General features: G+C 46.2%; 1 pseudogene; it reads left to right on the forward strand.

Annotated features, from left to right (window-relative positions):
* The window catches only part of LOC125553583, a 30,204-nt pseudogene extending 7,850 nt beyond the window's left edge, over positions 1 to 22,354 (forward strand).
* The last annotated feature ends 1,950 nt before the right edge of the window (positions 22,355 to 24,304 follow it).

Consider the following 24,304-nt stretch of genomic DNA (forward strand, 5'->3'; position numbering starts at 1 on the left):
AAACGAGATGATGGGTGAAAAGAACAACATCGCAATGCCTCCGGAACGAAAGAATAGAAGATAGATAATTGAAATAGGAGAGTGGAGAAGAAAATGTCAACTTCTACCACAAAAGAGCTTGAAAAGCATCTTTAGGAGAAGGGTCGAACGGAGTTGTTGGAACACCAGCAACGAAAAGAATACGCTTGATATGGTCTTATGGAATACATCTCAAATTATGAGGTGACAACCTGCCACTCACGGGAAAAGAATTGGATTGGTATGAACCAGGAGACGAGAAAGCTATTACACCGGGAGGATAGATGAAGAAATTGGATCATTTATAAGCACCATAATTAGCAACAATCCTTAGGGAAAGTTCTAGGTGAAATATAACCCAAGATAATTCCAATGAAGAGATTGATGGATTTAAAATACCTCATTCTTAACAATGTGTGAATCATGAAACATGAACTCAAATTATCAAGAATGACATAATACCACCTCCGATGATACAGAAGAAAGAATTGCACTCCGGATAGCAAGATGAAGAAAAACTTGAGCTCCTCTGAAAAGAATCTTGATGAACACTTCGAGAAGGAATTAAATCCTTGATGAACCATCATGCAGAACCTTCATGAAGAACTCCGTTAAGCAAAAGAATGATCAAACGGAAGGAAAGAGAAGTTGAAAACACAAGGTGAATCCTTGTACCGATTTAGATGAATCTCCGTGGTGAAATAATTGAGAGAACTTGGAACTCCAGGAAAAAGAGAAGATGAAACAATTGAATTCAGGAATTTGATGGACCTCCGGAATAAGGAATTAATCACTATGAAGAAACAAGAATAAGAATTACGTCATGCTTATCCTTCACAAATTTAAATTGATGATAATCAACGGATTTGACATATTACTTATTCTCGTAGAAAAGATTAAGAGAGATATAACATAAACTTAATGGACCACCGATAGGATTGAAACAACGAATGAATTGATATGATAAGAAAGAAAAATCTGGAACGTACCACCGTAAGCATTGACAAAGAACGAAATAAAGGGATAAATCACCGGAAAGGATTAGAGAACGAATGAAAATACTTGAGGGAAATTAGATCCACGAGAACAAAAGATCACGAGCTGATTAGAGAATATACTTGGATGATGCACCGGTAAGATTGAAGAACGGGAGCTGAAAGCTAGAATGAATAATCCTGAAATGATGGCCTTCGGAGAATCAAACTGAAAATACTCTGAATTACTCCGGATGGGTGAAAAGAAATTCTCACAACCGAAACAATTATGGGAGGATGGCAGAGAATGGGGCAAGATTTAAAAGAAACTCTTCTTCGGACTTCAAAATCTGAGAATGACGATGAGAAACACCACCAAATTGTTGAGATACTCCGGGATGAAAAATGGAAGGTTGATCCAATGATGAAAAGAATTATAAGATCTTGGAGAAAGGCATTTGACTGATGACAATTCATTCTTACCTCAAACTTCGAGAAGAATTTTACGGATCTCTCCGGGAGAATTAGAAGAGTCAGGTAAGATCCTGGAAAAAGACCTGTGGGTTAGGGCCCACTCAAAAGAAACACCGTTGAATGATTTCTTGAAAAGGAGATAGCACCGGTTGAATTAAACGGCTTGAATGAGATAACAACATCGAAATAAGTTGAGTGGATCTTGAATGACAAGACGAGCCTTGAGATATCTTTAGCACTCCGGAACCAATGAATAGTGAGAAATGGAATGACAAAAGAAGTGCACCGGCATGAGAAGATATTTGAAACGAGGAAAAGGATATGGTCAACACCGCAAACTTGGATTAAATCTACCGGAGAAGGGAAAAGAACGAAGGGTGACGAACTTGATGCCCGTTAGTATCTTCATGAGAATCACCGGATAAGAACATTGAAGGAAAAGAATGGAGAGACTTCACATCAATAAGATGGATACTTGATTAAGAAATCTTAGTCCTTGCAGAAAAACAAAGGGAGGGAGGGTGGGAAAAACAAAGACAATTTGGAATGGATGAAACGAACACCGTTGAGAAACTTAGAATTGATCTTGCGGATGTTGAAATGATCGGATCCACTTGAAGAGAAGCACACCGATGAAAAGGATTGACATGACAATCTCGATTATCATGAAGGATTTGTATTCACATCGGAGTATGAGAACACCGTTTAAGAAAGGTATGGAATAAACACTTGGCATTGAAGCAACTCGAATACCACAACTCAAAAGCAAAACGAAGGATTGGCTTGCAGAATAAGCCAGAACAAACATATGATAGAGATTTCGTCCGAAGTTTTCGTGGTGGGGCCTACACGGGCTCGATCGTACAACACCATCATGTACAAGGCAGTGCACATGACATACGAAGCGTCCCCGAGTCGACATAGCCAAGGACTCTTTAAGACACAACGAGACCACTGTAAAACCAACCGTGAATAGGCGGACCACTAGGCATCGAACCCCAATTTCATATCATACATCTGTCGGAAAGATATCCTAAGAGCTACTTGAATTCCCACTTATAAACTCCCAAAATTTTCCGGTTATGCAATTAGGTGTTGGGGATACAGGGGAAGCATAATATCTCACCCAAAACTAACAAATCCTACATCCAGCTGTATCCATCCTTCAACACATAACCAAGAAACCTTCGGAAATCATCTACTTCAACCTTCGAAAAGCATCCGTTATACGAGTTATGGCAATACTCCCGAACTCCCGCCCCAGTACTGGGTGGCGTCGAGGTTATCTCACCAACAACTGCATAAAAGAGATTTTCGATGTCGGCGAAACTAAACTCAGGTATTCCAGAACTGCAATGATAAAATTGTGACGACAACACCTCGGAGCTCAACTCCCCGGGACACTGCCACAACCCCTAAATGACAGGAGGCACCAAGAACAATGTTCTCGTCACAAAGCCATCGGAACGATTCCAAGATACCCGCGTGATCCTAAAAAAATTTTAAGTGAAATTTGAGAAGAGAAGAGTCAAAACTCTACGTCAGGATGCCTCACCAGAGCGACGAAGGGACTGGGGAGTAAAAAGAATTCCTAAACTCTCCGATATATATAATCCTAAATGACTCAAAACATTTTTCTAGACTCAACTCGTCAGCTAATTCGATCAAGCAGGGGGGCTCCTAAGGTCGGGGAAGGCTCTAATACCAACTTGTAACGCCCTCGATGCGGCTATATCTCCCACGTGTCGAAGCACGACTTAGAGGCATAACCGCATTGAAAGCAATGTCGCAAGTGAGGTAATCTTCACAAACAACCCATGTAATACAATAAGGGAAAAGATACATAGTTGGCTTACAATCGCCACTTCACACAATTACATGAATACAGCATTACAACATCCAAAAACAATCAAGGTCTGACTACGGAACCAAAATAAAAGAAGAACCCCAAATGCGACAAGGTCCCCGATCGACCCCAACTGGGCTCCACTACTGATCAACTAGAACGGAACAACACAAAGGACAAGATCTTCATCGAGCTCCTCCTTGAGCTTGGTTGCGTCATCTGGACGGACTCATCGGCACCTGCAAGCTGGTTTTTGAAGTAATCTGTGAGCCACGGGGACTCAGCAATCTCGCACCCTCGCGATCAAGACTATTTAAGCTTATGGGTAAGGTAAAGGTATGATGTGGAGCTACAGCAAGCGACTAGCATATATGGTGGCTAACCTATTCGCAAAAGAGAGCGAGAAAAGAAGGAAAAGCACGATCGAGAAACTATGATCAAGAAGTGATCCTAGAACAACCTACGCCAAGCATTACTCCAACACCGTGTTCACTTCCCGGACTCCGCCGGAAAGAGACCATCACGGTTACACACGCGGTTGATGCATTTTAATTAAGGTCAACTTCAGGTTTTCTACAACCGGACGTTAACAAATTCCCATCTGCCCATAACCGCGGGCACGGCTTTCGAAAGTTCAATCCCTGCAGGGGTGTCCCAACTTAGCCCATGACAAGCTCTCATGGTCAACGAAGGATATACCTTCTCCCGAGACATTCCGATCAGGCTCGGTATCCCGGTTCTACAAGACAACTTCGACAAGTTAAAACAAATCCAGCAACACCGCCCGAATGTGTCGACAAATCCCGATAGGAGCTGCACATATCTCGTTCTCAGGGCACACTCAGATGAGCCTAGCTACGAGTAAAACCAAACCTCAAGTTTCCTCGAGGTGGCCCCGCAGGCAGCTCAGTCGGACCAACATTCAGAGGAGCACTGGCCTAGGGGGGTTTAAATAAGATGACCTTAGGAGCGCGACTCCCAAGGGAAAAGAAATGGCTAGGTGGCGAATGGTAAAACCAATGTTGGGCATTGCTGGAAGAGTTTTATTCAAGGCGAACTGTCAAGGGGTTCCCATTATAGCCCAACCGTGTAAGGAACACAAAATCCGGGAACATAACACCGATATGACGGAAACTAGGGCGGCAAGAGTGGAACAAAACACCAGGCATAAGGCCGAGCCTTCCACCCTTTACCAAGTATATAGATGCATTAATTAAATAAGATATATTGTGATATCCCAACAAGTAAACATGTTCCAACAAGGAACAACATAACCATGTCCCAACAAGGTACAAACTTCATCTTCACCTGCAACTAACAACGCTATAAGAGGGGCTGAGCAAAGCGGTAACATAGCCAAACAACGGTTTGCTAGGACAAGGTGGGTTAGAGGCTTGGTTCAACAATATAGGAGGCATGATAAGCAAGTGGTAGGTATCGCAGCATAGGCATAGCAAAAGAGCGAGCAACTAGCAAGCAAAGATAGAAGTGATTTCGAGGGTATGGTCATCTTGCTTGAAATCCCGCAAGGAAGAAGAACGAGTCCATGAAGAAGACAAACGGACATAGTCGAACGAATCCTCACACACACGACGTAATCGGAACCACCCGAAGAAGCAACAGCGGAAAGAAGCAAACAACCACCACATAAACATGACATGATGCACAACCAAGTATGATGCATGTCCGGTTTAATGAAGCATGGCATGGCAAAATGCACAAGCAATCGTACAAATTAAGTGGAGCTCAATATGCAACGAGTTGCATATTGACGAAACACCACATGACTTATTTAGTTCTCTCCCGTTTATGTACTCAACAATATTAAATGTTGATTATCATGGAAAGAGGTGAAACATAAAGGGATTATCTATCTAAAGAATTTAAATGGGGCCGGATATAGCAAACAACAAATCCGGTAAATCCCCATATGCATTAGTAAATTAATGCAAACAACAATTTAGACCATCTTAATGTTGTTAACATGATGCGGATGACATGTTCAAGTTTTATGCAATTTTAAGAAAATGTTGACAAGAGCATTATGAAGCATTTGTCATCATGGTGGAAACGAAAAAGGGGTGCCACGACAACGATAAGGAAAACGGTGCCATGGCAGCGTTCCGGTTCCGGTAACTCGATTGAGATACCGATGCAAAGGGGAAGCGTAATACCCTCGATGCGACTATATCTCCCATGTGTCGAGGCACGACTTAGAGGCATAACCGCATTGAAGGCATATGTCGCAAGTTAGGCAATCTTCACAACATCCCATGTAATATAAATAATAAAAGGGAGATAACATAGTTGGCTTACACTCGCCACGTCAATCAAGTACATTAATAACATTACATCATCCAAACACTCATGGCCCGACTACGGCGCCAAAATAAAAGAGAACCCAACATGCGACACGGTCCCAATCACCCCCAACTGGGCACCACTACTGATCATCGGGAAAGGAAACATAGTAACATTGAGAGTCTTCGTCGAACTCCCACTTGAGCTCGTACGCGTCTCCTGGAGTGGAATCATCGGGCCCTGCATCTGGTGTAATAGTAATCTGTGAGCCACAGGGACTCAGCAATCTCACACCCTCACGATCAAGACTATTTGAGCTTATAGGTAAGGCAAGGTAAAATATGAGTGGAGCTGCAGCAAGCGACTAGCAAGTATGGTGGCTAACTTATTTGCAAAAGAGAGCGAGAAGAGGAGGCAAAGCACGAGAGAGAAACTAGTGAGCAACCTACGCAAATATTATTCCAACACCGTGTCCACTTCCCGGACTCCGCCGAGAAGAGGCCATCACGGTAACACACTCAGTTGATTCATTTTAATTAAATTAAGGTTCAAGTTATCTACAACCGGACATTAACAAATTCCCATCTGCCCATAACCGCAGGCACGGCTTTCGAAAGTTCAATCCCTGCAGGGGAGTCCCAACTTAGCCCATGACAAGCTCTCACGGTCAACGAAGGAATAGACCTCCTCCCAAGACGTTCCGATCAGACTCGGTATCTCGGTAACTCAAGACACTTCGATAGGTCAAAACAAGACCAGCAACACCGCCCGAATGTACCGACAAATCCCGATAGGAGCTACACATATCTCATAATCAGGGCACACTCAGATGAGACTAGCTACGAGTAAAACCAAACCTCAAGTTTCCCTGAGGTGGCCCCGCAGGCAGCTCAGTTCGGACCAACACTGAGAGGGAGCACTGGCCCGGGGGGGTTAAAATAAGATGACCCTTGGGCTCCGGTAACCCAAGATAAAAATAGGCTAGGTGGCGAATGGTAAAACCAAGGTTGGGCATTGCTGGAAAAGCTTTAATCAAGGCGAACTATCAAGGGGTTCCCATTATAACCCAACCGCGCAAGGAACGCAAAATCCGGGAACATAACACCGATATGACGGAAACTAGGGCGGCAAGAGTGGAACAAAACACTAGGCGAGAGGCCGAGCCTTCCACCCTTTACCAAGTATATAGATGCATTAAGATAACAAGATAATATAATTATATCCCAACAAGTAAATAAAAGATGTTCCAACAAGGAACGGCCTCCAATCTTCACCTGCAACTAGCAACGCAATGCTATAAGAGGGGCTGAGCAAAGCGGTAACATAGCCAATCAACGGTTTGCTAGGACAATGGTGGGTTAGAGGTTTGACATGGAAATTTGGGAGGCTTGCAAGCAAGTGGTAGGCATCGTAGCAATGGCATAGCAAAAGAGCGAGCAAACTAGCATAGCAAAGATAGTAGTGATTTCGAGGGTATGATCATCTTGCCTGCACAGTTGTCAGAGTTGACTGGATCCTCGAAAGCAAACTCAACGGGCTCCTCGTTAGCGAACTCGTCTCTCGGCTCTACCCAAACAAGACAAACAAGCAACAAGGATACAATCAACCACGTGCAAACTCAAACAACACGATGCAAAGATGATATGCTATGCGGGATGCAATGCGGGATGCAAAATGCAAGATATGACAGGAAATGCATGAACCTGGCCTCAACTTAGAAAGCCAAGTGTGCCACTAGAAAGATGAGATGAAATCGTGTAAAAACGATATAAAGAACGCCGAAATCGGAGTTACGGTTTGGAAATGGCAAGCGATTCAAAAATGACACCGGTCTGCGATTTATAGCAAGTAGGCATCTAAATGCAACGAAATGAACATGCTACAACACCCAAACATGACAACAAAATACATGGCAGGGAAGCATTCAAGATGCTTAACAAAAGTCTAGCACTGAGCTACGGCCAAATCATCCACTAACAGGTTCAAACAAGCATGGAAAGAACGCAAATGGTAAAACAGATCTCAGACTTAGTGAAATTAACACTTGTCTGGAATTTCAGATCATATAGCCCTCTTCGAAGCAACAAAACAACATGCTACAGGACCTGAACATGACAAAGAAAGACATGGCATGGAGCTACTCAACAAGCTTAACAAAAGTCCCTTAGTTACCTTGAGCCAAAAGGGATCACAAAATATACTAACAAGCACACGAACATAGCAAAAACATAATCAGTTTCAGACTTAGTGAAAAACTGGGACATGCTGAAACATAACTCACGAAGGCATGTTTACGAGCTCGATGCACTCACCACGGTGCAAGTCATGACAAGACAAGCATACAACCCTTAATAAGGCACAAAATGCAAGCTAGACATGGTAAGAACAATGGCATATCATGCACGGATCAACTACAATAACATCGGCAAAATCGCAAACAAGTTGACGATCTGCCCAGATTCGCAACGAAGCAAAAGTAGAGCTCGATTGACTCAATCTAGGGTGCTCCATAATTGCAAACAAAGACATGGATGGATAGAGCACTACAATATTAACAAAACTCCCTTACTGATCATCCTCAAAAGAGGCACGGATCACTAGGAAACAACATGAACATATGGCATCATGAGATAAACAATCCCAGGACTTAGTGAAATACTAAGTCCCTGAAAACAGAATTAGCAAGTGCACCACTTTGCTAGCTTGCACAAGTCACCGCACACATCCTAAAAATACATGGGTTGCACCTCTGGAAAGATGACAAAACCCTTAACAAAACATATGAAGAACTCACGGGCATATCATGCACACATTAATCATGGCAAAAATGACAAAAGTGCTAAACGGAGTAACAGATCTGACAATTAACTCAAGTAACCCTCTTCTAACAGCATTTCAGGCACCAAGACAAGCTCAAATGAAAATGATGCAATGGAATGAAATGATGTACTCTCTAGGCGAACATTTTGATATGCTATATGCATGAATCGGAGCTACGGATGCAAAGTTACGGAGCCGCGAACATGGCAACTTGGATCAGGAATTCTAGGACTTAGATGAAAAACAACCTCTCCGGAAAAGTCAAACCGGGACGGAGAGGACCCGGGACGAGAAGATCCGGGCGAGGCGAGGTCATTTGGATCGGGGACCGGTGGATCTGGTCCTGATCCGGATCGGAGCTCCGGCGAGCGGCGACTCCGGCGAAGTCCGGGCGGCGGCGCGCGGCAAGGTGAGGTGCGCCGGCGACGAGGGCCCGGCGGAGGAGTGCGGCGGCCGGGGCGAAGGCGCGGCGAGGCGGCGGCGTTCCGGTGGGCGGAGGCGGCCGGTGGCAGGAGGCGGCGCGGGGAGCGCGGCGGGGTCGCCGGTGAGGCGGCGGCCGATGGCGTGGAGGCGGCTCGAGGCGGCGGGGTGGAGTGGATCGGGCGGCGGCGGGCGACGCGCGGGCCGCGCGGGCCAGCTGCGGGCCTGCGGGCCGGCGGCGAACTGGGGACCCGCAGCGCCACGTGGTGGCACCGGGTTGGATGGCGGGGGCGGCCGACGTTGTCCGGCTCCGCCCGGACACGTCCGGAGCGGCGGATCTGGGATTTTTAGGGTTAGGGGGGAGAGGATCCGCGAATTTGGAATGGGGGGTATATATATAGGCATAGAGGGAGCTAGGAGAGTCCAAATGAGGTGCGGTTTTCGGCCACGCGATCGTGATTGAACGCTCTAGATGATGGAGCAGAGTTTGGTGGGTTTTGGGCCAAATTGGAAGTGTGTTGGGCTGCAACACACACGAGGCCTTTTCGGTCCCTCGTTAACCGTTGGAATATCAAACGAAGTCCAAATGGTACGAAACTTGACAGGCGGTCTACCGGTAGTAAACCAAGGCCGCTTGGCAAGTCTCGGTCCAATCCGGAAATGTTTAATCCCCACACATGAAACAAAGCTAGAAATGACCACCGGAGGAGAACGGAGCGCCGGAATGCAAAACGGACAACGGGGAAAATGCCTGAATGCATGAGACGAACACGTATGCAAATGCAATGCACATGATGACATGATATGATATGCATGACAACGACAACAACACATGGAGACAAAACCCAAACCCGAGGAAATAAATATAACTTAACGCCGGAAACGGCAAGAGTTGGAGTACAAATAGGGAAAGTTACATCCGGGGTGTTACAACACTCCACCACTACGAAAGGATCTCGTCTCGAGATCTAGGACTGAAAGAACGCCGGGTACTCAGAACGGAGGTGATCCTCGCGTTCTCAGGTAGCTTCACGGTCGGAATGGTGTGACCACTTGACTTTGAGAAATTTGATTGACTTGTTGCGAGTCTTGCGTTCAGTCTCTTCAAGAATAGCAACTCGGTGCTCACGATAAGAGAGATCTTGTTGGAGCTCAATGTCCTCGAAGTTGACGGTGGGTTCAGGAGTCTTGAAGCACTTCCGAAGCTGAGAGACATGGAACACGTCATGAACATTTGCAAAGTTTGAAGGAAGCTCGAGTTGATAGGTGAGGTCGCCTCTCTTGCTGAAAATCTTGAAAGGTCCCACGTATCTAGGGGCAAGCTTCCCTTTGATACCGAAGCGACGAGTACCTTTCATAGGAGAGACACGGAGGTAAACATGATCTCCGATCTCAAAAGCCAAATCACGGTGCTTACTATCATAGTAGCTCTTCTGACGGGATTGGGCTGCTTTGAGGTTATCACGAATGACTTTGCACATTTCTTCTGCTTCTGTGATTAAGTCATTACCCAAAAGCTGACGTTCACCGGTTTCAGACCAGTTGAGAGGGGTACGGCACTTCCTGCCATACAGAATTTCAAATGGGGCCTTGCCCGAACTTGCTTGAAAACTGTTGTTGTAGGAGAATTCAGCATAAGGAAGATAATCCTCCCACTTCATGCCGAAGGAGATCACACAAGCCTTGAGCATATCTTCAAGAATCTGGTTGACACGCTCGACTTGACCGCTTGTTTGAGGATGGAAAGCTGTGCTGAAGCGGATGTTCGTGCCCATGGCCTTCTGAAAAGAATCCCAAAACTTCGAGGTAAAGATGCTGCCACGGTCTGAAGAGATCACTTGAGGAATACCGTGCAGAGAGACAATACGAGAGGTATAGAGTTCCGCCAATTGAGCTGCAGTGATTGACTCTTTGATAGGCAGAAAGTGAGCCACTTTGGTGAGTTTGTCGATGACAACGAATATAGCATCATTGCCACGCTTGGACTTTGGAAACCCAGTCACGAAGTCCATTTCAATGTGGTCAAACTTCCATTCTGGAATGGCAAGAGGTTGGAGGAGACCAGCTGGCCTTTGGTGTTCTGCCTTCACTCTTCTGCAGACATCACATTCATTCACGAATTGAGCGATCTCGCGCTTCATTCGAGTCCACCAATAAGCTTGCTTAAGGTCCTGATACATCTTCGTGCTCCCAGGGTGGATGGAGAGGAGAGAATTGTGAGCCTTGTTCATGATCACTTTACGGAGGTCACCTCTGGGTACAACAATACGATCCTCGAAGAAGAGAGTGTCCTTGTCATCAAGGCGGTAGCACTTGTACTTGGACTGACTCTTGGCAATCCCAATCTTCACCTTTTTCACCATAGCATCAAGTAGCTGGGCTTGGCGAATCTGGTCTTCCAAGGTAGGAGAGACTTGAAGGTTGGCGAGGAAACCTTGAGGAACAACTTGCAGATTAAGTTTGCGGAAAGCTTCACAAAGCTCGGGTTGATAAGGCTTCAGAATCAGACTGTTGCAGTACGCTTTCCTGCTCAAAGCGTCAGCAATCACATTGGCCTTGCCTGGAGTATACTCGATACTCGGATTATACTCTTGAATCATTTCGACCCAACGAGTTTGCCTGAGGTTGAGATTAGGCTGAGTGAAGATGTACTTGAGACTCTTGTGATCAGTGAAAATGTCCACTTTTCTTCCCAATAGAAGATGTCTCCAAGTCAAAAGAGCATGCACAACTGCCGCCAACTCGAGATCATGAGTGGGGTAGTTCTTCTCATTAGGCTTCAACTGGCGAGATGTATAAGCAACAACTTTCTTCTCTTGCATCAATACTGCGCCAAGACCTTGGAGAGAGGCATCACAAAAGACCTCGTACGGCTTGGATTCATCAGGCAGAGTCAGAACTGGAGCAGTGATCAATTTCTCTTTCAAAGTGTTGAAAGCAATGTCACACTCCGGAGACCAAACGTACTTGACGTGCTTTTGAATAAGATTTGAGAGAGGCTTCGCGATCTTAGAAAAGTTTTCAACGAATCTTCGGCAATAGCTTGCGAGACCGAGAAAACTGCGGAGTTGCTTCATGTTCTGAGGAGGTTCCCAATTCACAATTGCAGACACCTTCTCAGGATTCACGGCAATGCCCTTGGCAGAGATGATATGACCAATATAAAGAACCTCATCGAGCCAAAATTCATACTTGGAGAACTTGGCGTAGAACTGATGTTCTCTGAGCTTATCAAGAACCAAACGCAAATGCTTGGCATGATCTTCCTTGTTCTTGGAGAAAACCAGAATGTCGTCGAGATAGACCAAAACGAAGTCATTGGTGTAGGCATTGAAGATGAAGTTCATCGTGCGAGAGAACGTCGGAGGAGCATTGGCGAGGCCAAAAGACATGACAGTGTATTCATATGAACCAAAGCTTGTTCTGAATGCTGTCTTGGGAATATCTTCTTCACGAATGCGAATCTGGTGATAGCCCATACGGAGATCAAGCTTGGAGAATAGTTGGGCACCTTTGAGTTGTTCGAACAGCTCATTGATGTTGGGAAGTGGGTATTTGTTCTTGATGGTCTTCTTGTTCACTGGACGGTAATCAACACAAAGTCGGTCCGTTCCATCCTTCTTCTTCACAAAAAGAACACCACAACCCCACGGAGAAGAACTAGGCGGATGAGACCCATTTTCTCTTGCATATCGAGTTGCTTCTTCAGCTCCTTCAACTCTTCAGGTCCGAGCTTGTAAGGACGTTTGCACACAGGTTCCGTACCAGGCTCAAGATCAATAACGAATTCAACTGGACGGTGCGGAGGCATTCTTGGGAGCTCTTCTGGAAAGACGTCTTGATATTCGCAAACGACTGGAATTTGTGAAATAGCATCCAATTCACCCTTTTCATTGAGAGAAAACAGACGAATGGTATCATCACGAGCGGCAAAGACAATTACATCCTCAGACGAATGAGTCAATTGAATCTGCCTGGAAGCACAATCAAGATGTGCCTTGTGCTTAGAAAGCCAATCCATTCCGAGAATAAGATCAATATCCGAGTTACCAAGAACCACCGGAGAAGAGAGAAACTTGTAATCGCCCAATGTGATAGAAACATCTGGGGCAATAGCACTTGCATTCATGAATTTACCCGGAGAAACAACAGATAACTGTCTAGGCAAATCTTGCAAAGGCAACTCATGCTTAGAAACAAATGGCCTCGAGATGAAACAATGCGATGCACCCGTGTCAAAAAGAACTTTAGCTGGAATATCATTAACAGGAAGGTTACCCATGATCACATCTGACGAGTCCTCTGCCTGAGCTGCGTTCAGCAAGTTGACCTTGGTGGACTTGGGGTTATGCTTGACCACAGCTGTACTTGCCGATCTCACAGGAGGAGGAGGAGGAAGACGCCTCTGGTTGAAACACTTGTTGGCATAGTGACCCTTCTGTTGGCACTTGTTGCACGTGACCTTTGAAAGCGGATGGTGATACGGAGCACTCGATCTTGGAGCTTGAGATGAAGTCTTGTTCTGAAAGCCAGGGTTGGGTGGGTGGGAAGAACCACTGCCACCTTTACTCTTCTGCTGATACGGCTGACGGAACGGATGAGGAGGAAGCCAAAAATTCTGCTGCTTGGCCACTTGAGTAGAGGAAGAAGGAGTAACATCTCTGACTCGCTTCTTGGAAGCATCACACCTCAACTGAGCAGCCTCTTGCTTCAGTGCCATGTTGTAGAACTCATCGTATCTCAAGGGCTCAAAGAGGACAAGAGCGAGCTGAATATCTTCCCTGAGACCACCCATGAACTAATATATCATGCTCTTCTCATCAGGGACGTCCTGCTTAGCAAAGTGGGCGAGCTTCTGGAACAACTTGTTGTAGTCATAGACAGACAAAGAGCCTTGCTTCAGATTGCGGAATTCCTCACGCTTGCTTTCAACCATGCTCTGGGGAATATGATGGGCTCGAAAATCTCGACGGAAATCATCCCAAGCGATAACACGTCCACCTCTGGAATCCTTGTACTGCTGGAACCATTCTGCAGCTTGATCTTTGAGTTGGAAGGAAGCGAACTTGACAAAGTCCTCAGGCCTGACGTTACTGCACTCGAAATGCTTACACAGATCCACAAGCCAATCGTCAGCATCAGTTGCCTCAACACAATTGCTGAAAGTCTTTGGCCCGTTAGCAAGGAACTGGTTGAGTGTAGCAAAGTGACTCTGATTGCTGCCTTGATTCCCTTGACTGCCTTGATTGCGCTCTTGGAGAATTTGCATGATCAACTGTGTATTTACATTGGTTGCGGCCATCACAGCTTGCCATGCCTCTGGAGGAGGTGGAGGTGGTGGCGGATCAGGATTCGAAGTCGTGCGCGTTGGAGGAGCCATCCTGAAGAGGTTGACCACCATTAGCACATTGACAGCCAAATATTGAAGCTGAATCCAACGGAATGAAAATTGCAACATATAGTCTTCACATCCGAACAAAATGAACGAATGCATTCCCCTTGAAATGGTCACATATCCATAAATTGAGAAGCCACTTAGAATTAAGGTAGAGAAATAAATCAACAAGGTACGGATCAAGAACGAATAATCGGTAAGAAATCCCAATCTCAAACCAATATCCGTGGAAGAAAAACTAGAGCTACTAGAATTCCCACCTATGAAACTCTCGAACCTTTCCGGTTATGCAATCAGGTGTTGGGGATACAGGGGAAGCATAATATCTCACCCAAACTAACAAATCCTACATCCAGCTGTATCCATCCTTCAACACATAACCAAGAAACCTTCGGAAGCCATCTACCTGAACCTTCGAAAAGCATCCGTTATACAAGTTATGGCGATACTCCCGAACTCCCGCACCAGTACTGGGTGGCGTCCAGGTTATCTCACCAACGAACTGCATAAAAGATATTTTCGATGTCGGCGTACTAAACTCAGGTATTCGAGAATTGCAACGATAAAATTATGATGACAACACCTCAGAGCTCAACTCCCCGGGACACTTCCACTAAAACCCTGACAGGAGGCACCAAGACAATGTTCTCATCATAAAACTATCGGAACGATTCCAAGATACCCGCGTGATCCTAAATTTTTTTAGTGAAATTTGAGAAGAGAAGAGTCAAAACTCTACGTCAGGATGCCTTACCAGAGCGATGAGGAGACTGGGAAGTAAAAAAGAATTCCTAAACTCTCCGATATATAATTCCTAAAAGACTCAAAACATTTTTCTAGACACAACTCGGCCACTAAAAACGATCAAGCAATGGGGCTCCTAAGGTCGGGGAAGGCTCTGATACCAACTTGTAACACCCTCGATGCGACTATATCTCCCACGTGTCGAGGCACGACTTAGAGGCATAATCGCATTGAAGGCATATGTCGCAAGTTAGGCAATCTTCACAACATCCCATGTAATATAAATAATAAAAGGGAGATAGCATAGTTGGCTTACACTCGCCACGTCAATCAAGTACATTAATAACATTACATCATCCAAACACTCATGGCCCGACTACGGCGCCAAAATAAAAGAGAACCCAACATGCGACACGGTCCCAATCACCCCCTACTGGGCACCACTACTGATCATCGGGAAAGGAAACATAGTAACGTTGAGAGTCTTCGTCGAACTCCCACTTGAGCTCGTACGCGTCTCCTGGAGCGGAATCATCGGGCCCTGCATCTGGTGTAATAGTAATCTGTGAGCCACAGGGACTCAGCAATCTCGCACCCTCGCGATCAAGACTATTTGAGCTTATAGGTAAGGCAAGGTAAAATATGAGTGGAGCTGCAGAAAGCGACTAGCAAGTACGGTGGCTAACTTATTTGCAAAAGAGAGCGAGAAGAGGAGGCAAAGCACGAGCGAGAAACTAGTGAGCAACCTGCGCAAACATTATTCCAACACCGTGTCCACTTCCCGGACTCCGCCGAGAAGAGGCCATCAAGGTAACACACTCAGTTGATTCATTTTAATTAAATTAAGGTTCAAGTTATCTACAACCGGACATTAACAAATTCCCATCTGCCCATAACCGCGGGCACGGATTTCGAAAGTTCAATCCCTGCAGGGGAGTCCCAACTTAGCCCATGACAAGCTCTCACGGTCAACGAAGGAATAGACCTCCTCCCAAGACGTTCCGATCAGACTCGGTTTCTCGGTAATTCAAGACACTCCGACAGGTTAAAACAAGACCAGCAACACCGCCCGAATGTGCCGACAAATCCCGATAGGAGCTGCACATATCTCTTTCTCAGGGCACACTCAGATGAGCCAGACGTCGGGTAGGCCAGCCCAGAGTTGCCCCTGGTAGCCCCGGACATCGCTCGGTGGGACCAACACTCAGAGGAGCACTGGCCCGGGGGGGGGGGTAAAATAAGATGACCCTTGAGTCTGCAGAACCCAAGGGAAAGAAAAGGCTAGGTGGCAAATGGTAAGACCAATGTTGGGCATTGCTGGAAAAGCCTTAATCAAGGGGAAATATCAAGGGGTTCCCATTATAACCCAACCGCGTAAGGAACGCAAAATCCGGGAACATAACACCGATATGACGGAAACTAGGGCGGCAAGAGTGGAACAAAACACTAGGCGAGAGGCCGAGCCTTCCACCCTTTACCAAGTATATAGATGCATTAAGATAACATGGCAATATAATGATATCCCAACAAGTAAATAAAAGATGTTCCAACAAGGAACGACCTCCGATCTTCACCTACAACTAGCAATGCTATAAGAGGGGCTGAGCAAAGCGGTAACATAGCCAATCAACGGTTTGCTAGGACAATGGTGGGTTAGAGGTTTGACATGGCAATTTGGGAGGCTTGCAAGCAAGTGGTAGGCATCGTAGCAATGGCATAGCAAAAGAGCGAGAAAACTAGCATAGCAAAGATAGTAGTGATTTCGAGGGTATGATCATCTTGCCTGCACAGTTGTCAGAGTTGACTGGATCCTCGAAAGCAAACTCAACAGGCTCCTCGTTAGCGAACTTGTCTCCCGGCTCTACCCAAACAAGACAAACAAGCAACAAGGATACAATCAACCACGTGCAAACTCAAACAACACGATGCAAAGATGATATGCTATGTGGGATGCAATGCGGGATGCAAAATGCAAGATATGACAGGAAATGCATGAACCTGGCCTCAACTTAGAAAACCAAGTGTGCCACTGGAAAGATGAGATGAAATCGTTTGAAAACGATATAAAGAACGCCGAAATCGGAGTTACGGTTTGGAAATGGCAAGCGATTCAAAAATGACACCGGTCTGCGATTTATAGCAAATAGGCATCTAAATGCAATGAAATGACCATGCTACACCACCCAAACATGACAACAAAATACATGGCAGGGAAGCATTCAAGATTCTTAACAAAAGTCTAGCACTGAGCTACGGCCAAATCATCCACTAACAGGTTCAAACAAGCATGGAAAAAACACAAATGGTAAAACAGATCTCAGACTTAGTGAAATTAACACTTGTCTGGAATTTCAGATCATATAGCCCTCTTCGGAGCAACAAAACAACATGCTACAGGACCTGAACATGACAAAGAAAGACATGGCATGGAGCTAATCAACAAGCTTAACAAAAGTACCTTAGTTACCTTGAGCCAAAAGGGATCACAAAATATACTAACAAGCACACGAACATAGCAAAAACATAATCAGTTTCAGACTTTGTGAAAAACTGGGACATGCTGAAACATAACTCACGAAGGCATGTTTACGAGCTCGATGCACTCACCACGGTGCAAGTCATGGCAAGACAAGCATACAACCCTTAAGAAGGCACAAAATGAAAACTAGACATGGCAAGAACAATGGCATAGCATGCACGGATCAACTACAATAACATCGGCAAAATCGCAAACAAGTTGACGATCTGCCCAGATTCGCAACGAAGCAAAAGTAGAGCTCGATTGACTCAAGCTAGATTGCTCCATAATTGCAAACAAAGACATGAATGGATAGAGCACTACAATATTAACAAAACTCCCTTACTGATCATCCTCAAAAGAGGCACGGATCACTAGGAAACAACATGAACATATGGCATCATGAGATAAACAATCCCAGGACTTAGTGAAATACTAAGTCCCTGAAAACAGAATTAGCAAGTGCACCACTTTGCTAGCTTGCACAAGTCACCACACACATCCTAAAAATACATGGGTTGCACCTCTGGAAAGAAGACAAAACCCTTAACAAAACATATGAGAACTCACGGGCATATCATGCACACATTAATCATGGCAAAAATGACAAAAGTGCTAAACGGAGTAACAGATCTGACAATTAACTCAAGTAACCCTGTTCTAACAGCATTTCGGGCACCAAGACGAGCTCAAATGAAAATGATGCAATGGAATGAAATGATGTACTCTCTGAGATGAACATTTTGATATGCTATATGCATGAATCGGAGCTACGGATGCAAAGTTACGGAGCCGCGAACATGGCAACTTGGATCAGGAATTCTGGGATTTAGACGAAAAACAACCTCTCCGGAAAAGTCAAACCGGGACGGAGAGGACCCGGGACGAGAAGATCCGGGCGAGGCGAGGTCGTTTGGATCGGGGACCGGTGGATCTGGTCCCGATCCGGATCGGGGCTCCGGCGAGGCGAGGCCTCCGGCGAGCGGCGACTCCGGCGAAGTCCGGGCGGCGGCGCGCGGCAGGGTGAGGTGCGCCGGTGACGAGGGCCCGGCGGAGGAGTGCGGTGGCCGGGGCGAAGGCGTGGCGAGGCGGCGGCGTTCCAGCGGGCGGAGGCGGCGCGGGAAGCGCGGCGGGGTCGCCGGCGAGGCGGCGGCTGCCGGCGTGGAGGCGGCTCGAGGCGGCGGGGCGGAGTGGATCGGGCGGCGAACTGGGGACCCGCAGCGCCACATGGCGGCACCGGGTTGGATGGCGGGGGCGGCGGACGTTGTCCGGCTCCGCCCGGACACGTCCGGAGCGGCGGATCTGGGATTTTTAGGGTTAGGGGGAGAGGATCCGCGAATTTGGAATGGGGGGTGTATATACAGGCATAGAGGGAGCTAGGAGAGTCCAAATGAGGTGCGGTTTTCGGCCACGCGATCATGATTGAATGCTCTAGATGATGGAGCAGAGTTTGGTGGGTTTTGGGCCAAATTGGAAGGGTGTTGGGCTGCAACACACACGAGGCCTTTTCGGTCCCTCGGTTAACCGTTGGAATATCAAACGAAGTCCAAATGGTACGAAACTTGACAGGCGGTCTACCGGTAGTAAACCAAGGCCGCTTGGCAAGTCTCGGTCCAATCCGGAAATGTTTAATCCCCACACACGAAAGAAATCTAGAAATGACCACCGGAGGAGAACGGAGCGCCGGAATGCAAAACGGACAACGGGGAAAATGCCTGAATGCATGAGACGAACAAGTATGCAAATGCAATGCACATGATGACATGATTTGAGATGCATGACAACGACAACAACACACGGAGACAAAACCCAAACCCGAGGAAATAAATATAACTTAACGCCGGAAACGGCAAGAGTTGGAGTACAAATAGGGAAAGTTACATCCGGGGTGTTACAGGAAGTGTGCGGAACGTGACATGCAAGGATGCTGGGGTGATCTCGGATACCGAGTTCCCACATGTCGGTGGCAAGGCAAAAAGAGGGGCGACATGCATCGACAATTCGAGCACGGAGCAAGCACGAGCATCTCATACATCACACATGCATTCGTTCACGGGCGGTCGTCTCGGGGTTATACCTTCGAAGCGTGCATTATCGGAACGGATCGAGTTCGGCGGTAGGGGTACACGTGTCGAAGGGGAAGTAGTTGTTCACGGGGTCATCGTGGGAAGTAGCGGTTCACGCGACGGTAGTTGAACTTGACGTTTGCGTTACACGGGTCTTCGGCGACGGTCGTCGTACATGGTTCGGAGTGGTACTTGCTTCTTCGGACTTGTCGGTCTCGATTCTTGCGACGGTAGCGGTATACGTCTCGTTTTCGGAGAGGTACTTGGGGTCATTTGAACTTGTCGGTCTCGTCATCTCGAAGGGGTGCTTGACGTTCTTAGCGATTCCGAAGACGACAGTAGAGGTACACTTGTTGTAGGGGTACTTGTCCGATCCACGGCGACGGTAGAGGTACAAACGTTCTCGCGGTACTTGGGTCATCGTGGAACTTGGCGATAGTAGTGGTACAAGGGTTGTGGCCGGCCTTGGCGGTTCATCGTGTAGTCGTAAGCGTTCCGTAGATGTTCATGTCGTCGTAGCCGTTCGGATCTTGGAGCGATGGTAGTCGTTCACTTGACGGTCTTGAAGGATTCGAAGGGGTATTGGGCGGTCTGTCGTGGTACTCGTTCGGGCATCCGTGTGTCGTGGTACGTGGTATCCCTGTAGTTGACCTTGCCGGTCTTGATGGTTGAAAAGAAGTAGCACAAGGACCTCGGGAGAACGATGAAGCCGCATGGAGGCTTGCGACAGGGAAGTCGAGGAAGACGAGCTCGAAGCAGTGCTGGAGCATGGCGACGCGGTGGCCGGACCAAGCAGGGTGACGAGGTGGCGGCGAGGAGCTCCTGGACCGGCTGCGGGAGACGATGCACTTGAGGGCGCGGCGATGCAGGGAGCAGCAGCAGCTCCAGGAGCTTGACAGCAGATGAGGAGGTCGAGGCCAGCACCGGTCGGCGCCGTAGCGCAGCTCGGCTGCGGCAAGGCGAGGGGCGTCCTTGCAGGAGAGGGAGGCGCACGGGAGGAAGAAGGAGAGACCGGCGATGTTCACTATAGGCGGTGGGGTATCGAGGGTGAGGCGGAGGCGGGGGGAGCCGGCAGGGTGGAGCCGAGGAGGAGGTCCGGTGACGGCCGGTGTTGTGGCTCCGGCGAGCTCCGGCCAAAATTGGGACGAGTGGTGCGGGGCCTTGCTGGAAGAAGGAGTGGAGGGGCTCGGCGTGAGCGAGAGAGAGGGAGGCGCAGGTGGTTCGGACACGGGAGCGAGAGGTGGGGAGATCGAGCGAATGGAGAGGGAGAGGGAGTCGGGTGCGAGCAATCCTCTCCTGGCGGCGCAAGCAGGAAACGAAGGGGGGGGAGAGGATCGTCCAGAGGGTGTGGGCTAGGGTTAGGTGTAGGTGGGATGGCTGGGCCTTGGAGGGGCAAATGGGCCTGCGCTGGAGGTTGGGCCGGCCTGTGCTATCTCTCTTCTCTCTCTCTCTCATATTTTCTTTAACAGAAAAGAATTGGAGAGACAAAAGAAAGAGAGGGATAGGGAAAGAATTAGCGCACGCAAATAATATTCCCGGACTTGCAAAAATGCGCTGGTTCCAAGAAAAATAGGAGAGGCATGATCGCAAGGATTTAATTCAAAATCATTTGAATTTAATTCAAATGGTTTGAACAAGGGCTAGGAATTAGAGGTGTCTAAAAATGTTGAGGTTTTAGGAGGAGCCTCGAGAAAAGAGATGAGAGATATTGGCAAGGTTTGAAGGTCAAAATCGAAGAGGAATAGACATGGGAATTATTTTGCACATGCGTTACGATGATTCCAAATTAATGAAATATTTATAATAACTCCCTAAATATTAGGAGGATAAAGTTATAAAGAGAAGTCACTCTTCCCTCGACTTAAATGGATCGAAGATCCACACAAATTATTTAGTTGAGATGCAAAAGATTTATGACATGATGCAATGCACATGATGCAAAGATAAAATGCATGACACGCAAGCAAAAGACGAGGCAACAACAGCGAATAACTGGACGACACCTGACACATCGGTCTCGGGGTGTCACACTCAGCCATAGTGATAGCGGGGGTTAGTGATCCTGCGACGTTGGAAGCCATTGCATGTCGTGAGGCTGTTGCATTAGCGGAAGATCTCAACCAACAACATTACATTGTGGCCTCCGATTGCAAACAGGTGATAGAGGACATTGCTAAAAGGAGTCAGAGAATATATGGAGTCATCATCAGAGAAATTAGATCAAGATCACCCACTACTTGTAAATTTACTTTTGAAAGGCGTGAGGCAAATGTTGAAGCTCATAAGCTAGCTAAACATGTATTGTCTTTACTGCCAGGGCGTCATGTGTGATTAGGCCAGCCACATGATCAAAATTGTATCCCACATCTTGTGGACTTTGAGTAATAAAAAGGTATTTTCCCTTAAAAAAAACCAACACACCTTTACTTCTACTTCCACAACACTGTAAGCGGCGCATCCCCGTCGGCGGTGCGGGTCCGGACCCGTCGTCGCGGACCTTTTTTTGGGGATGGTGAACGTGATGGACGACCCGCTGACCGATGGCCCGGAGCCCGGCTCGGCGGCCGTGGGCCGCGCCCAGGGCCTATACATGGGGGCGGACCAGGCGGAGCTAGGTTTCCTACAGACCATGAACCTCGTGAGCTAGGCGAGATGCCCGTTGTTGGCGGCACCGGTGCCTTCCACTTCGCCCATGGGTATGCGCAGGCCCGGACCCACTGGCTCGACTTCGAGACTGGCGACGCCACCATCGAATATGACGTCTATGTCATGCACTAGCGTGCAAGTGTTTTGAGGGCTTAAATGTGATATACTTCGCAGACCGTTTCTTTTCAGTTTTCTCGTTTGTTTACTTTCGGTTATGGTTTGAGATTTGGGCACTTCTTTGTCTATTTTGCTAAAGCAGATTTAGATGTGTCATAAATATCGCACATTTAAGTTTTATGTCATTGATCTTATGTGAAGATTCATATGATTTTTTTTTGCTTTTTCTTTTTCTTTTCATACTTGATTGTGTCACTAGATGTGCAATAATTATGGCACATCTAGATATGCACTAGACAAATCCTTTCTTTGTCCTAAATGTGGGTTCCTTTGTTTGGGTTAATTGTCTGGCAAGTTGCAAGAATAAGTGGTCCTATGTAAACTGTTTATACTTATTATTATTGAAACTTATTTATCACTTTTTTGCTTGAGAATGCAAAAGCCTTGTATTTTGAACTTTTGATGCATTGATGTGTAAGATCGAAGAAGGGCAACATCTGGTGATTACAACGCGGCTTCTCTAACTGGTAGAAATTGTCATCACCGGAAGCACTGCTAGGCCTCTTGCTTTGTCATTGTTTGTTCAAAACAAGGAAAAATGTAGCCTGCTACAACAAAATAGTGTCGGCCTTAAAATACGCTATTAGCGTGCTATATCACGCTATAGCGTGCTATTAGCAAGCCATTGTACATAGACTTATTTACGGAGCCCATTATCAGCATGCTATAGCGTGCTATTTTTTTCAGTGACAAAATAATAATAATTTCTAAGTATTGTGGAGAAACCAACTTGTTACATGTCATTAGTTCACTGTACTACCTAGCAACTAGCATGACCGTATCATACAAGTACAAACCAGTGCGTATATACTTACCATTGTATGCTTCCTTTGTAGGAAACATTTCGGATGGGTGCTGGATAAATAACTACGGGCACTAGTAAATGTTAGAATAAAAACAACAAACTGTTTTTTTAATATGCATTTATATATGTTAGATCTACATAGTTTTGATTCATCGATGACCAAAAGTTAAATGAATTGAGGATCAAAATTTGGATGCAGGGATTTTAGGATTTCAAATAAGAAAGAATAGACGCAGACTACTTTGTCAGAGTACATAACCAGTATGCAGAGTGGATCAATTCGAAAGTTCAGATATCTTATCAAAATCATGATAAACTATTAAAAATTAGGCACTAGCTCGTACTTTTATCCATGAGTGTGTGCTCATGTGGCAGCCCCATTATAATTAAATAAAAAGGATATAGGTGGGGGAGAAGATGCAAAGACATTCTCAAGTACTCCCTCTGTTCCTAAATATAAGTTTTTTTTAGACATTTCAAATGGAATGCAATATACGGATGTATGTAGACATATTTTAGAGTGTAGATTTACTTATTTTACTCCGTATATAGTCACTTGGTGGAATCTTTAGAAAGACTTATATTTAAGAACGAAGGGAGTAGCTCTTAGAATGTTCTTGATAATTAGTGGAATCAATTTCCTATGCAAAGAGATCCTGTCTCGGGAAGGTAGTATGCTTGAGAAAGTTGTATCAGGAGCATATAGTATTTTTTTTTAATCACCGGTTCTGCTACTAGTTATTGTTGATCAAGTTGGCTTCATTTTCGTTAGTTGCGTCTCCCAAAATTTCCTTTACACCATTGATCTCCTAAACTGCTGCCATGGAATTAAATCACCCACCATGATCATTAAGCTTGACTTCAGGAAATCATTTGACTCCATTTGTTGGCCTTCACTGCTCAACATTCTTCGTGTTAGGGGCTTTTCTGATAAGTGGTGCCCAGCGTTGGTCCTGATATTTCGGTGACCCGGGGCGAAACAAGAACCTAAGGCCTCTAAATATAAATATGAAAGTAATACAATTCCAACTTTTTAAAGCTTTTCTCAACATAAACTTTCTGTAGATAAAATATGCAGTAGGAATTGGAGAATTTTCTAT

The sequence above is a fragment of the Triticum urartu genome, chromosome 4 (assembly GCF_003073215.2).
Source record: "Triticum urartu cultivar G1812 chromosome 4, Tu2.1, whole genome shotgun sequence".
Classification (NCBI taxonomy): Eukaryota; Viridiplantae; Streptophyta; class Magnoliopsida; order Poales; family Poaceae; genus Triticum; species Triticum urartu.